We start from the raw sequence: 15,064 nt of genomic DNA, 5'->3' as shown, positions 1-15,064 counted from the left end.
GGCAACGTCTGAGGTCAACCTGAAGCAAGAGCATGAGGTGTTCCTGGGCTGACCTTGAACTGGGGCGTGGACCCCAACCTTTGAAGGAATTCAAGGATGAAACAGGGGACATATTTGTCCAAATGCAGGGATGGAATTGCAAACAGAGGATTGCTTAGGCTCAGCGTACATCCACATGCACAAAAAAGAGCCCCAGAAGCAACGCCAACTTCTCTGGACTGGGCTTACATCCAGACCTAGAAACCTAACAGCAGAATAAGGGGAGAATCATTGACTGTGTAAATAGACTTGCCCTGTTGGGTGAAAGGCAGCATTTCTCAAAAGAGAAATAAAATCCTACTACTCTTTCAGTGCTCTTAGACAAACTGTGAACTTAGAGATAAGAAATAAGCTAAAGATGTAGTTTATTGCATTTGACTCTATTCTACACCTAAGGGTAATTTTTTTTTTTTCAAACCCAACATTGACTTTCAGATCAGACATGCCATCTACTCATGAGGAAAAATGGTTTGGGAAAGAGAAGATAGGCACATTCATGGATAGAGACAGTGGTTTACAAAGAAGATCAAGTATAGGGAACCAAATTTATTTAACATTTTTATAAACGCCTTTAAGTGGGAATATAAACTAAATCTCCATTTTGGCCCTTAACACTATTTCTGAATACTAAAGAGCCAAGCTGAATGATTTCATAGACTTAAAAGGGAGAGTGAGTGAGAGAGAGAGAGAGAGAGAGAGACACGATAAGAATTTCATGTAGATAAACATAAAATAATGCATTTGAGAAAAAATTTCATCTAGATTTGATCTTTATGAGAAAGCCAGACCAAAAAGGAAAATAAGTCAAGTTATAGGTTGTCTTATTTTTTAAAAAAATTATTTATTTTTTTGAGAGAGAGAGAAAAAGAGAGGGGGGGGAGGAGTGAAGAGGGACAAGCGACTCCTCACTGAGCATGGAGCCCAGTAAGGGGCTCTACCTCACAACCCTGAGATCATGACCTGAGCTGAAATCAAGAGTTGGATGCTTAACTAGCTGAGTCACCAAGGCACCCCAGGTTGGTGGTTCTTTTTTTTTCTTTTTTTTTAATGACATCTTTGATTTCATCACACCCATTATATAGACAAAAGAATTAAGTTCTAGATGATTAACTATACAAATCATTGGCAGCACAGCCCAGACCTCTCCCAATGTAGGGCTCTTTCCATCAAACTTGACTGAAGATATTAGCCAAAAAACTACCAAGGGGAAAAAAAAAAAAGTCAGCTAGAGGGCATGCATCACCATCATTGAAAAGGTTAACGGAAGCCAGAGAGAATTCTCCTACCTTGTACAAGCCACAAAATAGGGAGTACAGCCCAGCCAGTGGATCTCAAGGAAGACAGAACCAAGCCAAAAGAGGTTCAGATACGGATAACTGAAGTGACTATAGGGACAGAAGTACTCCTGGGTTAGACTTTTGCTTTTTTCTAAGTACGTTCTATCTCAAAAAAACATAACTGATCAAAAAGATTTTGATTTTTTTTTTTTAAGATTTTTATTTATTTATTTATTTATTTGACAGACAGAGATCACTAGTAGGCAGAGAGGCAGGCAGAGAGCGAGAGAGGAGGAAGCAGGCTCCCCACTTGAGCAGAGAGCCCGATGCGGGGCTCGATCCCAGGACCCTGGGATCATGACCCGAGCCGAAGGCAGAGGCTTTAACCCACTGAGCCACCCAGGAGCCCCAGATTTTGATTTTTTTTTTTTAAGATTTTATTTATTTATTTGACAGACAGAGATCACAAGTAAGCAGAGAGGCAGGCAGAGAGAGAGGAAGGGAAGCAGGCTCCCTGCTGAGCAGAGAGCCCGATGCGGGGCTCGATCCCAGGACCCTGAGATCATGACCTGAGCTGAAGGCAGAGGCTTTAACCCACTGAGCCACCCAGGCGCCCCCCAGATTTTGATTTTTTAATTTTTAAAAAATTTTTCTGCTGTGAAACTATATATATTTACTGCAGAAGTACCAAAACAGAAGTGGAGGTCCTGGTGTGGTGGGGGCAGGGGGAAGCTCCCCTCAAGTCCAAAAGACAAGTACTCTTTCGTAAAGATTTTAGTAAACTTATGAAAAATATAAATATGGTTCAGTTCGGATAGCCATTAAGTGCCTTTGGATCATGCACCGCTGCAAGAGCAAATGAAGCTAAAACATAGGCCCGTCTTCATTGCACTTAGAGTCTAGTGGGGAAAGCATGTAGCTACAACATAGTACCTGCCATCAGAGAGGCCTCTCCGGGGTAGGGCGTACATGTGTGCACACATGCCACACATGCCAGAGAGGGTTGGGGGTAGCAATTTTCAGGAAAGACTTTATGGAACAGAGAACGGACTCGAGTCTTGACAAGGGGGAAGTTAGCCACACAATGAACGCAGAGGATGGAGAAAGAGAATTCCAGGCTGAGGTCCAGAAGGAGCACAGGCAAAGAGGCATGGCAGCCCCACGGTGTGAGGAGTTTGCAGGAAGTTCGGTTTTGCAAGAAAATAAAATTTGGGGAAGGGCACAAGGCAGCGAGGTGGGAAGGAGTGGAAGGAAACTTAGACTTTGTCGGGTCATTGCAAACGGCCAGCAGTCCAAGGAGTTGCTGGAAGGATGGTGGGGCGCCGTGGCAAGTACCCCGGCTGAATGTGGAGGAGTTCTGCGACACGAGGGTCCAACGAGTGACCTCAGGAGCAAAGCGGAGGACTCTGGGCACCAGCGGTTAAATGGAGCCTGCCATGTTCCAGGGGTCTCCCTACTGTGGAATCCGCCAGGTCCCATCCGCTCCCAGGGCGGTTGTGAGGAGGCAGGAGGGTGGTGAGGTCTGTGGCAAGGGTTTACAGACAGCAGAGATGGCATCTTGGCACAGGTGGGGTAACACTGGAATTATGTATTCCCCATTCTCCTTACAGGAGTTCAAGGTGGCTGAGAAACAGAGGGACAGTACCTCGTAGAGACAATCGCTTCCCTTTCCACTGGAGCTACCTGACCAGATACAACAGGGCCGCTCCTTCCAAGTCAGGGTTTGCCCCAAAGTCAAGAGGGAAGCTGAGTCTTTATCAGGAGGGACCCCAGCCGATTTGGATTTGGAGCAACCGAGGAAAGTCACCCAGCACTGCTGTGGGAGACGGTGGAAAGGGGTGCAAATGCTAGGATGTGAGAAATCTGGCGGGAGGCTGCACAGTTAGGCACCAGGGTTTCACAGGCTGCTGCTGGCCTCCCGGCTTATGGCTGCTAACTCAGAAGCTCATGGGAGCCAGGGGGCTACCATAAATGAGGACCACAGGTCCAGGGAGAACCAGGAAGCAGGCAACAGCCAGCAGAGCTGGGTGCTGGAAACTCCACGCGAGCCAAGTGTTGCCAGGCGGGAATGGAGGCCTCGTGTTCCAGGTCTTCTGACTTTTTTTTTTTTTTTTTTTTTTTTAGATTTTATTTATTTATTTGAGAGAGAGAGAGATCACGAGTAGGCAGAGAGGTGGGGTGGGGGGGTGGGAAGCAGGCTCCCTGCTGAGCAGAGAGCCTGATGCAGGGCTCTATCCTGAGACCCTGAGATCATGACCTGAGCTGAAGGCAGAGGCCTAACCCACTGAGCCATCCAGGCACCCCAGGTCTTCTGATTTTTAAGAGAAGCTATAAATGCAAGTGACATTTTAATATTTCTAATATTAACTCAATTTCTCTATACTTTGTGTAGGCCAACAACACATCTGCCCACTGGAAATGGCACACTGGCCACCATTTTGCTGGTTCTGGACTTGGAAGCAGGGCCAGGCCACCATGAGTACAGCAGAGGGCTAGGTGACTTCACAGCAGTGAGAAGCAATATGGGGGGAGTGACTGCATGTGGGGAGTGCTGGAGAAGTCCAGCCTTCCCAGAAATTTTCTGCTTTAACATCCTGGTGACTAGCAGAGCCGCCACCAAAAACAAAAAACAAACAAAAAAATTTTTGGCCGATGCTGGAATGGGTATGGGGTGGATGGTAAGAACTAAAATCAGTCAGTCTTGGACTCATTCTGGGCTTTTTTTGCCTACAAGGTATGGGTGGGTAAGCCCACTGGACTGTAGGTAACTTGCTAGACATTATTCTGGAGACAGCCGAAGCTTAGGGAAAGTGCTTCCCTGAATGACTCTATACAGAGCAGAACAGAGATCAGGACAGAGCCAGGGGTAACCCCGGGAGGTACTGGAAAAGCAATGGAGACAGAGGGAAAACCAGGCACTAGGAAAGAAAGAAAAAGTACCAGAAAGGAAGGAAAGGTCCGTATCCAATGCCACAGGGAAGTCTAGAGAGAATCTGCAGGATCGTTGTTTAGGAATTGTGGGGTCTTCTACTCTGGGGAGCCCCTGGCCAGCTCTCAGGGAGCTGAGAAGAGAGCAGAGAATGGGGGAAATGTTAACTTATTTGAGAAGCTGGGGAGACCCAACGGTTGCTGGAGAGGAGGTGGGGGTACAGGGACAAGGGAGATGATGGCATTCTAAAAATAAATACTGTTAAATTAGAAAAGCGTTCATGGGGAGACATAGGCAGTGCCAAAGGGAGGCCTTCTCTCTAATTTTCCCTGAGTTTCCTGCCCCAACTTAATTTTTCTTCTATTATTCTACCCAATTCATTTTATCATAGCATAATTATGTTTGCTTTTCATCTGTTTCCTCCCACAAGAATGACAGTTCCAAGACAGCAAGGATCTGCTGTATTTATCACACTTCAGGGCCAGGCAAGGCACCTGGACACAGTAGATTAGTTGAAGAAGATGTCCTGGATGGAGGGGTAAATTTGGAAAAGTCTGTAGGAGGGAAATGGAGTAGGACATGGACAGACTTCAATTCAGTGGCCCCTACTTTCCAGGTAGAGTGGGCCATGAAGTCACCTGTTAAACTGGAAGGAGGGAGGGGAAGAGGTCTCTTGTAGTGAGGAAGAGTTGCAACAGGAGCGCCAGTTGGCAACCTGGAAGGCAGGAGCTCGTGACTGAGACATTGAGATGCTGATGTTTCTGATTTCAGAAGATGAGCATCTCTGATTGAGGAGAGACTTAGATATAGTTAGAGGACTCAGTTGCTAGAGTGGGTGGAGGTCACTGGATTTGAGATGGTCAAGGAAGTGGCAACAGACAGCATTCCCTACATGGACTTTGGGACTAGAGGGGGAGCAAAAGCCCAGGAGCCAAAGTTCCTGGAGGAGAACGACTGGCTGGCAGAGGATGGCTACATGGAGGGGTAGGTGGGACATGGTTCATTTCCAACTCTAATACCTCAGTCTCTCTCTGGTACTTATTCACCCATGTAGGGAACTTCAAAACTAATGTCCTTTGGAGACTGAGTCATTTTTGTTCTTTTAAAATTACACTAATATGTGAAGTCATAGGGGGCAGAGATTTTCTGCATAGATTCATTTTTGTTTAGAATAAAGGATGTATGACATCTTTATGACCTTCAGTAATTGCCCTACCCTGTACAATATTTTCAAACATCATTTTAATCTAGAATCAAAATTTGGGGGTTGAAAGGATCCTTAGATTAGTTAGGCTAAAACCTTCATTTGCATAGCTGAAGATAATTTTTGCTGAAATACTGCAAACAGAAATACTGATTTAGATATGCAGACAGCATTGAAAGTATCTTCAGTTTTTGAAGTGCGTTTTAGATATACAAATTAGCAATGCTTACATTTCTTCCAGTTATCTCTGTTCAACTTTGGATATAAAACCTCCAAACTACAAAATTATCACGTAAATTGTTCCCAAACAGTTCAGAGAAGTAAACTGCTTCCTGGCTTAAAAGAGGCAGTCAGACCTTCAAACACCTTTTTATGTTGATGCTAAATATAAGAACATTCCCTGCAAAGTGGTCAAAGCAAGACACAGCAGCATTTGAAATTTCTCAAGAGAGACACACATGAAGATTATTTTTCGTTCATTAAAACACTAAAACCTTCAATAGCATCTCCCATATCACCTGAAGGTGGGGTGCTGTCTTATGTAATAGAAGCCTTCCATCCCCGATCAGTTCGTAGGCAAATGAAATACCTGATTCCGCCCAGAATTTCTGAGGACTTTCACCTTACCTGTAGCCACTAATCAGTGTCTTGATTCCCATTTCTACAGATGATGAAAATAGCAAAAACCTGCTCCCCAGGGTTGAACTGATTGCCAGAGGCCAATTTAAAGGCTCTCCCCCCAAACATCGGTCACCCCCACCCTGCCTGGCAGCGGTTACCACAAGAGTCGGTTTGTCTTTCCCCATCGGGCAGCGCACACGCAAAGTACAGGGTAGGGGAAGCCTGCCTAGTACGTGGGTACCTCAGGTTCAGGGTCACCGGCGCCAGCAAGGATGCGCCGGTACAAGCAGCGCGGGCCCCAGGACTCCCAGCTGCAGGCACACCTGGACGCCACAGCCGTCGCGGCCCCTCCTCACCCGGCCCGGGTCCTCCTCGGGCTCCCCGCGGGCCGGGTACAGAGCCGGGCGCGCACGCAGTCTCGGCCGAGGCAGCCCGAGGGAGACTGAGAAAGTTCCTCCGCCTCGACGTCGCCGCCCCGGGGCCCCGCTTGCCCCGCACGCCCCGCAGCCTCTGGGCCGGGCGCAAGGTCGCCGAGCGGGAGGCGCGCAGAGCCCCGGGACCGTCGCCGGCGCAGGGGGCACGCGGGCCGCGCCCCTCCAGCCCCCCGGGCGCCCGCGATCGGCCGCGGGGCGCGCAGCCGGTACTCACCACCCCTCGCACGATCCCCAGGTGGCGGCGGCGGAGAGCGCCCCGAGCCGGAACCGGAGCCGGAGCCGGGTGGCGGCGGGGCGGAGAGTCGGAGGACGAGAGCAGCAGCGGCGGCGGCGGCGGCGGCGGCGAGGCAGGTCGGGGGAGCGGAGACGCCGCCTGCACTCGATGCGCAGCCCGAGCCGCCCGGCAGTCCCACAGCGCGAGCTGGGCGGCCGCGGCGGCGGGGGCTTTATCGCCGCCCGCCCCGCCCCCGCCCCTTCCTGCCGCCCCCGCCCCCGGCCCGCCCCGCCCCGCCTTCCCGCCGCCTCCTTTGTGTGCCAGCGGGCCGCAGCGTCCCCGCGCCCGCACGCCGGGACGCCCCCACTCCGGCCGCGGCCTCGCAGATGCCGCCCCCAAGGGCTCCACGTCGTGGGGTTGCGCCCGGAACGCGCCGGGAGACGCGCCGAGCCCGGGGTGCGGCGCCAGTCCCCGCCGAGCTGCACGTGGGTCGCCGGGGTCCGGTGTGTGTGGGGACAGGGAGGGACCCAAGGGCTCGCGGCGCGTCCCGTGGACGCAGGCAGGTCGTCTTGGCCGCCCCCTGGGGGAGATACGGGGGGAGGGGGTTGCCCCGGGGCAGTGCCCACCGGTCTGGGTGATGGGGATAACGGTGTCGGGTCGCGGCCCGGGAGGGGCACACCGCCCCTCGAGACGCTTCGCAGGGTGCCCCGGAGCCGACCTCTGGTCGACTGGTCGGCTGGTGGCCGTAGGCAGAGGGCAGACAAGGGAATCTAGAAATCTGGATTCGTGTCTGCGGTGACAGCGAGAGGTACCCGCAGAGTCCTGGGAATCAGGCCGTTCCCAGTCGGTAACTACAACGGATGGGACCTTGTGGGCAACAGAGGCTCAGATCCCAGAGGCGGGCGACATATCACGCTCTGGCACCCAGACCTCGTATATGCAGTCCTCCTTTGCGTCCACCTGGGTTTGTGGGGACACAACTTTAATGACATAATTTATGTTACCCTCAGTGCAGAACACTCCCCGGCAGGCCCACGGCCCCAGCTGTGAGAAGGAAATGTGGTAAATCTCCTAGACACAGCCGTGAAATAAGGTTGCATCTACTGATTAGAGCAACTTCATGATCTAGAATTGGTGTGTAGGCGGCCATGCTAGACGGTGTGTGTGTGTGTGTGTGTGTGTGTGTGTGTGTGCTGGGGTGAAGGAGTCACTTTTAAAAGTGTAAAATCTGGGCCAGCCTGAGGGTATTCACAGCCTCTCTTACAGGGAAACATGCTATGGGAGGGTTGGCTCCTCAGATAAAAAGGAAGCACAGTCCACAGAAAGAAAACCTGTTTAATTATTTTACAGTCATGCCTGATATTCATATTTAATTACAGGGCAGGATATAAATGCTTTTTCCTTGTTGTTCTCTCTGCCTAACATGCTCTCCCACGCTCCGGGATCGGCCTATGACTGCCTCCTTATATGTCAGGTCACAACTCAAATGTCACCTTCTCTAGGAAACCTTCTCTGACCACTTGAACTAAAATCACTTCCAACTTTTTCCAACTTGCTCTTTTCTTCATAGCACTCAGCATCATTTTTTTTTTCCTTCTACGTTTTTCTTGGCTAATTCTCTTCCACCCTTCCTCATAAGAAACTATACTTCCAGAAAGCAGGGAAGAGAAACCACTTCACCATGATTCTCACCTCACCCCACCCCTAGTGCCTGGAGCCAACATGACACGTACAGTAGTTGCTCAATAAATATTTGTTGACTGGTGGATGAACAAGGGCCAAGTGACTATTGACATGGTAAGTATTGCTCCAGGCAGCGTGTTAGGGCTTACTCTAGACTGGGAGGCCCATCTGGACCTGGGAGGAATGAGGCAGAGGGGGAAGCTAAGAGCAGAACAGCCCAGAGCTGTGTTTGAGAAGCTGGGAGTAGCCCCTTCCAAATGGAAGGGAGTCATTCAGGGAATTAGTGGATGGAGAAATAAATTAGAACCAAGAAGTGTGGGTAGAGTCCGTTTAGGAAAGCCTGCCTGATTCCCTGCACCCATTTCCTCCCAAATCACTTTTTTTAATTGAAATTTTTTATTGAGATAATTGTAGGTTCTCATCCAGTTCTAAGAAATAACACAGAGAGTTGCCGGGTATGCTTTGTCCAGTTTTCCCCAATAGTAACATTTTGCAAAACTATTATATGATATCCCAAACAGAAGATTATGTGTTGATTTATATCTCAAACACTTTGGTTAATTTTTTGCAATTTAAAATTTAGAGTAAAGTTACTCTAAGTTTTTGAAAGAATACACAGATACTATTTTAAAGGGTTTTGGTCTCTTGTTTTAATGGAGCCAACATTTTTTAGAGGGAAAATGTTTTATTTTCCCAATTAGGGCGTAATTAGGGCCCGAATTCTTCAGCTATAAAAGACAGTCAGAAGTCTTTGGGACTTACCTCTTTTGTTTACATTTTAATGACTGCCATTCACTTCCCTGTCCTACCCAGTACTGTCGAAGGAACGTTTTGAGCAATACTGTACATGACTTGTCAATTCTGAAATCAGACAGGATGCAGTGTTAACTAATCTGCTAAACTAAGCCCAACCACGAATGTGCCTTTCTCTCTCCTTGGACATTGGATGGGACTGCCAATGAGTATCTCCCAAAGGGAAGTGATTCAAGACAAAGACCCATTCTGCCACTAGGATATGTGGGGAATACCAACTATGCTTGTTACAGAATGTGCATGGCTGGTGTTGGCTGGCCCTCCTGATGCCAGCAAGAGGATACAGAAGCAGTCTCCTAAGCTTTCTGTGACATTCAAGTGACAGGGCACTTTGACGCCCATCATTAGGAGGCTGCCCCAAAGCAGCTGTGTTCCTACCTCAGTTGGTGTCCAGAAACAGCCATTCTTCTCATATTTGGCCCTCTTTGAAGTTTATTTCTCATCGATGTGTACTTTAAGCATGCATTTCCCTCCTGTCTCTACCTCTGTCTTATTTGAGAAATCCAAATAATTATCCTACCTTCCTCTTCCTTTGCGATTCACATTCACAGCAGAATTTCATTTTGTCCTTCAATTGTGTGGCTTGCCTTAATCCTCAGAGCTTCAAATTGTTTATTCCTTAAAAAAATTTCAAAAGTGACCTGGAATTTAGCCAGCTCCAGCCAGTCTCTAAGTTTGGCTTTGTGTCCATAAGCCGCAGTTGAGAGAAACACACGAAATGCCCAAACAGAATAAAACAAATGATCTATTTAGTCTCGTTTCCTCTCTTGGAAGATATCCAGAGTTGAGTGCTTTGGAAGAAGATGAAAATCCCCCTGCCCCACCCCCACCGCTCCCCCATACACCCGAACAGTATGACCTTGTATTTAAGGAAAAACTGTCCCTACTTCCCAACGGGTGATGGTGTTTTGTCTGGAAGAGTGACCAATATCATGATAGTAAGGTAATAGTCACTCCTCTGCTATCTAACCCCTATTTAAAACACATTACACCACAAGACTACTTGTTACACAACATTATGGATGCAAATGTTGTTACGTAAGATTGTTTCAACTGGAGGAAAGGAGAATACCTCTAACAGTTCAGTTGGACAATTAGTTTCTGGGACTGTTGCATCTGTATGATTTTTTTTTTTTTAAGCTTACAAAAGGCGTTTGTCTTCTTTGTTTCCCTTATTGGTTGGCTTTTAAAGAAATCCAATTTTCTTTTTCTATAACTTCTGAAACAGATGAAGTCAGAGCATCAATTCACACTTTCCCATTGTCACTACTTTTCACAAGAGCTTCAGAGAAAAGATATCAGTAGTGCCACGCTGAGCATTATTTTGTCTTACTACTTCCAAATGAGATGGAAAGCCCTCGGTGCTGAGGATCACTGTGGTACTGCCCCCCCTCAATCCCCAATGTAGGTCTTCTTCCTTTCACCACCAAACAATGGGTACTGCCACCTGACCCCTGCCCCTCTCTCTGATTGGCCTTCTCTCCTAAGTCACTGGGTCTTCTCCTACCTGTCTCAGCACCTTCATCCTTCCCCCCCCTTGTCTCCCAAAGGTTACCGATAACTTCCAATGATGGCAGCCCCAGCAGCGTTTCGCCGTTCTTCATCACCCTTGATCTCTTGGTGTTTTGCCCATTTTCGAAACTCATTCTATTCTCTCTCTTCCAGTTTCTTAGCCAGCCTTTATCTTTCCCTCATCAAATCCTCCTCCACCTTGACTGTTGCCACGCAAGCTGCCGGCAGCTCCCTTTCCTCTGCACACTCGCTCAGGGGAGTAACCATTGACGTTGTGGCCACACAACGTGAATTCCCACCCCCCCGCCCCCATCTTTTGATAGCCGAATCTGGTTTTCTTGGGAAAATCACTTCTCCTGCTTTCTGCGCCACGTAGTTGGGAATGGAAGATGAAGTGTCCTTACTTCCTTTAGCCCAGCGGTGGGTATATGTCCAAGCCAAGAGGATCCTCTCCCAGGACTTTGAATTCTGAGGAGTGGGGAAAGTAGTTGGAGCTGACTTATCTCAGCCTGATGAGAGAGTTCCTGAGTTCTTCCCACTGGGGCCCCCAGAACCGTTGTGGTTCCTGCCCCTTGTGGGTAGAGGTCGACAGGCGACTCTTCATTTTTTTTAGTCTTTTCCGCTTTTAGCCAGGTTTTGTTTCTTTTGCTTGCAACTAGGGACCTCTAACAGGCATATCCTTGATGTGTGTAACTTTGCTTAGTTCTGAGCGCATTCCACACCCATATCTACAGATGACCTTGGCCTCTGTCCCCAGATCCTACATGCATATCTCCAAATGCCTGGCGGACACCTCCACCTAGTGTCCTGTTGTCACCTCCACCTAGTGAGTCTAAAGCCAACTTATTCTCTACCTCCTCTAAGCAGTTCTTTCCATGTACTCCCTAAGTGTTTCAGAGGAAAGACTGCCTTCTTGGTCACTGAGGCCAGAAAGATGGGATTGTATTTTGACTTCTCCTCTCTCCTTTATTCATCCATTTTCAGTCATTCCCTGGGGTAGATTAATAGTTTTTCACCCAAATCCCTCTCATTCTCCCATTCCCTTGCCTTTTTTTTTTTTTTTTTTTTTTACTAATTCAGTCACTTATCACTTGATGCCTGGCCTCTCTCCAATAGCACCTAGCCATTCCCTCAGCGTTCAGATTCTACCCACCGTTGCCAGCTTTAATCATAATGCCCTGACTTAAAATGATTCCATGTTTTTCACTAAGGTAAAAATTCCTTGGTTTAGGCAATCTTCTGTAGAGGTCATGGTCACAGCTTCCGGAATTAAACTACCTGTGTTCAAATTCACTTCTCACCACTTTGTGATTTTTTTCAAGTAACTTAACCTCTGAGCCTTAGTTTCCTTATCTGTAAAATGGAGGAATGTAATAGTGTAATCTTAACATGGATTTATATGAGAAATAGTTAATCCATGAAAGGGGTTTAGCTGAGTAAGCCAAGTGCTCAATAAAAAAATTAATACAATGAAAGCTCCCCACAATTTAACTCCAACCTACCTGGCTAGCTGTATTTTCTCATTTTCTCTAAGATGGTCCTAAAGTCTTTACTAATCAGAATTATTTACCTGAATCCATATTGTAGTTTTCTATCACTGTATCATCATTCAAACTTGTCTTCTCTGCTCTGTATACCCTTCTCTTGTTCCTACTGTTCGATTACCTATTCTTGCACTATAAATTCTCCTGATCTTAATTGCTTAAAGTAGCCATTTTGTTTGTTCACAGTTCTGTGGGTCGGTGGGGCAGGGTTTAGCTGAACGGTTCATCTCTGACTCACCAGTGTTGTCTGACCTCAGTCGTGCAGTGGCAGGATTCAAGGTGTCCTCACTCACATGTACGGATGGACTGCAAGGACGGTGGGAACCCACTGCCACGGATCTCCTCCAGTTTTCATCTTCATGGGTCTTTCCCCCCTTGTATTTCAGACTGAGGGCGTTCCCCCTACACAGATTTTCCAGCAGCCCTTAGACTCCCTTATGTGATAGCTCAAGACACCAAGAGGGTGAAAACAGGAGTTGCAGTACCTCGTAAGGACTAGCCTTGGGTTTAGCACAAAGTCACTTCGGCTGCATTCACAGCAGATCACAGAGTTATCTCAGGTTCAAGGAGAAGCAGATTCCCTCCTGATGAGAGATTTTCTAGGCACCTCAGGTTGCTATAACAAGATACCACGGACTCAGGGGCTGACATAACAGATATATTCTCTTCAAGTTCTGGGGGGCTAGAAATCCCGGACCAAGATACCGTCAGGATTGGTTTCTGGTGAGACTTCTTTTCTTGTCTTACAGATGGTTGCCTTCTTGCTGTGTGCATGCGTGTTCTTAGAGAGAGAGAGAGAGGCAAAGGGAGAGATGGATCTTTTGGGTCCCTTCCTCTTCTTCTTCTTCTTTTTTTTTTTTTTAAGATTTTATTTATTTATTTGACAGAGAGAGAGAGATCGCAAGTAGGCAGAGAGGCAGGCAGAGAGAGATGAGGGGGAAGCAGGCTCCCTGCTGAGCAGAGAGCCTGATGCGGGACTCGATTCCAGGACCCTGAGATCATGACCTGAGCCTAAGGCAGAGGCTTAACCCACTGAGCCACCCAGGTGCCCCGCTTCCTCTTCTTATAAAGACACCAGTTCTATTGGATTAGAGCCCCACACTTACATCCTCGTTTAACCTCTGTTACCTCCTTGAAAGCCCTAGCTCTAAGCACAGTCCACTGAGGGTTGGGGTTTCAGCATATGGATTTTGGAGGGACGCAGTTTAGTCCATAACAAGAGGAGTGGAAAAATCGCATGGCAAAGGAGCGTGCAGGATGCGAGGGATGTCTGGGCCCATTTTTGGACATCCCCCACCACACTTCTCCACCACTAAAATAATTTCCATCCTTCACAATTTCTTCCCTCAGCCTGGCCAGGCTTGGTAGGTCCTCACTCAGCACTCCTGCAGCTCTAAGTGTGGGTTGCTTAGTTCACATGACCACATCCTGCTTCGGATGTAAGCATTTGGTTGGTGTAGGTTCTAACCTCAAGGCAATGGCTATAGTTGTATTTTTTGTTTTTTTTATATCTCTGAGTTCTCATACAGTGCCTGGCATAGGGAAAGCCACAGTAGATGTTTGTGGAATGAATCAACAACACAATTAATTTTACTGTTTCAAAAACTGAGGACTACTCACAGACCAAGCGAGGTTTGGCACTTGAGCAGTTTGCGTGTTCTTTAGTCTTCCATTTCTTTCAGATCTTCAAACCGTTGCACGCAGGAAGAACTCAGAAGACGGCACAGCGGAGGAGGGCCTGGGTTCTGGTCCCCGTGCTGGAACCTCTACATTGTGATCCTGGGCAAGTCATTTGATTTCTCCTGGGCCTCAGTTTCTCCATGTCTGCCAGAAGAATAACAATGCCTTTTATGGGCTGTGAGAAAGGAATATGATAATTTAGGTGAAAGTGTTTTGTAAAGTCCCAAGAATTTCACAAACGTGAGTACTTGGATTATTCCGGTGGGGCTCTCATAACAAAATAGCATAGGCTGGGGGGCAAAATGAATAGAAATTTGTTTTCTCACAGTTCCGGAGGCTGGAAATCCAATATCAGTGTGCAAGCATGGTCAGTTTCTGGTAAGACTCTCCCCTTGAAGGGCATCTGGGAGTCTCATTCAGTTAAGCATCCGACTGTTGATTTCAGCTCAGTCATGTTCTCAGGGTGGTGAGATCAAGCCCTGCATGGGGCTCTGAGCTGGGCATGGAGTCTGCTTAAGATTATCTTTCTCTCCCTCTGCCCCTCCCCACCCTCTCTCTCCCTCTTAAAAAAAAAAAAAAAAAGACTCCCCTTGGGGGCTGCAGACGGCTTCCTTCTCAGTGTGTTCATATGACCTCCTTGTGCTTACGCAGAAAGCGCAGAAAGCGGGAGAACGAGAGCTCTGTGTGTCTTCTTATAAAGACACTAATCCTATTAGATGAGGGCCCACCCTTATGACCTTCTTCAACCTTAATCTCCTCCACAAAGCCCCTATCTCCAGATTCGGTCCCGCGGGGGGTCAGGGTTGCAACAGATGAATTTGGGAGTGGGGGAGAAACAAACAGTCAGCCCATAACATCGTTGTTGTTAATTCGGAAGCACACGATTGATCTTCATTAGTCTAGTTTGGTTCCTTGCTGATTCTGCTCTGTACCAGCACTTTCTGCACACGTGCTACAGCTGCCGGAACATTGCGGAAATCAATAAATGATAGCATTTGCTATTGTCCCAGTCCCTAAGGATAGATGTTGGGGGAAGGGAAAGTGAAACTAAGTGTTCTGCAATTAAGTAGAGGAAAGGGTCTACTCTCTTAGGTCCCTACCTTTACACCAGGTT

The 15,064-nt window shown here is 47.8% G+C and overlaps 1 protein-coding gene across 1 annotated transcript in view; it reads right to left on the bottom strand.

Moving 5' to 3' along the window:
• SERPINE2 (serpin family E member 2) overlaps nt 1-6,961 on the bottom strand; it is a 62,251-nt gene extending 55,290 nt beyond the window's left edge. Inside the window, exon 1 of the mRNA XM_080799202.1 lies at nt 6,719-6,961. The gene's annotated coding sequence lies outside the window, so the exon portion shown is untranslated. The remainder of the gene's footprint in view (nt 1-6,718) is intronic.
• Nucleotides 6,962-15,064: the final 8,103 nt, after the last annotated feature.

Source organism: Martes martes (assembly GCF_963455335.1).
Source record: "Martes martes genome assembly, chromosome: 3".
NCBI lineage: Eukaryota > Metazoa > Chordata > Mammalia > Carnivora > Mustelidae > Martes > Martes martes.
The sequence above is the reverse complement of the archived record's forward strand: the minus strand, read 5'-3'. Positions and strand labels throughout refer to the sequence as shown.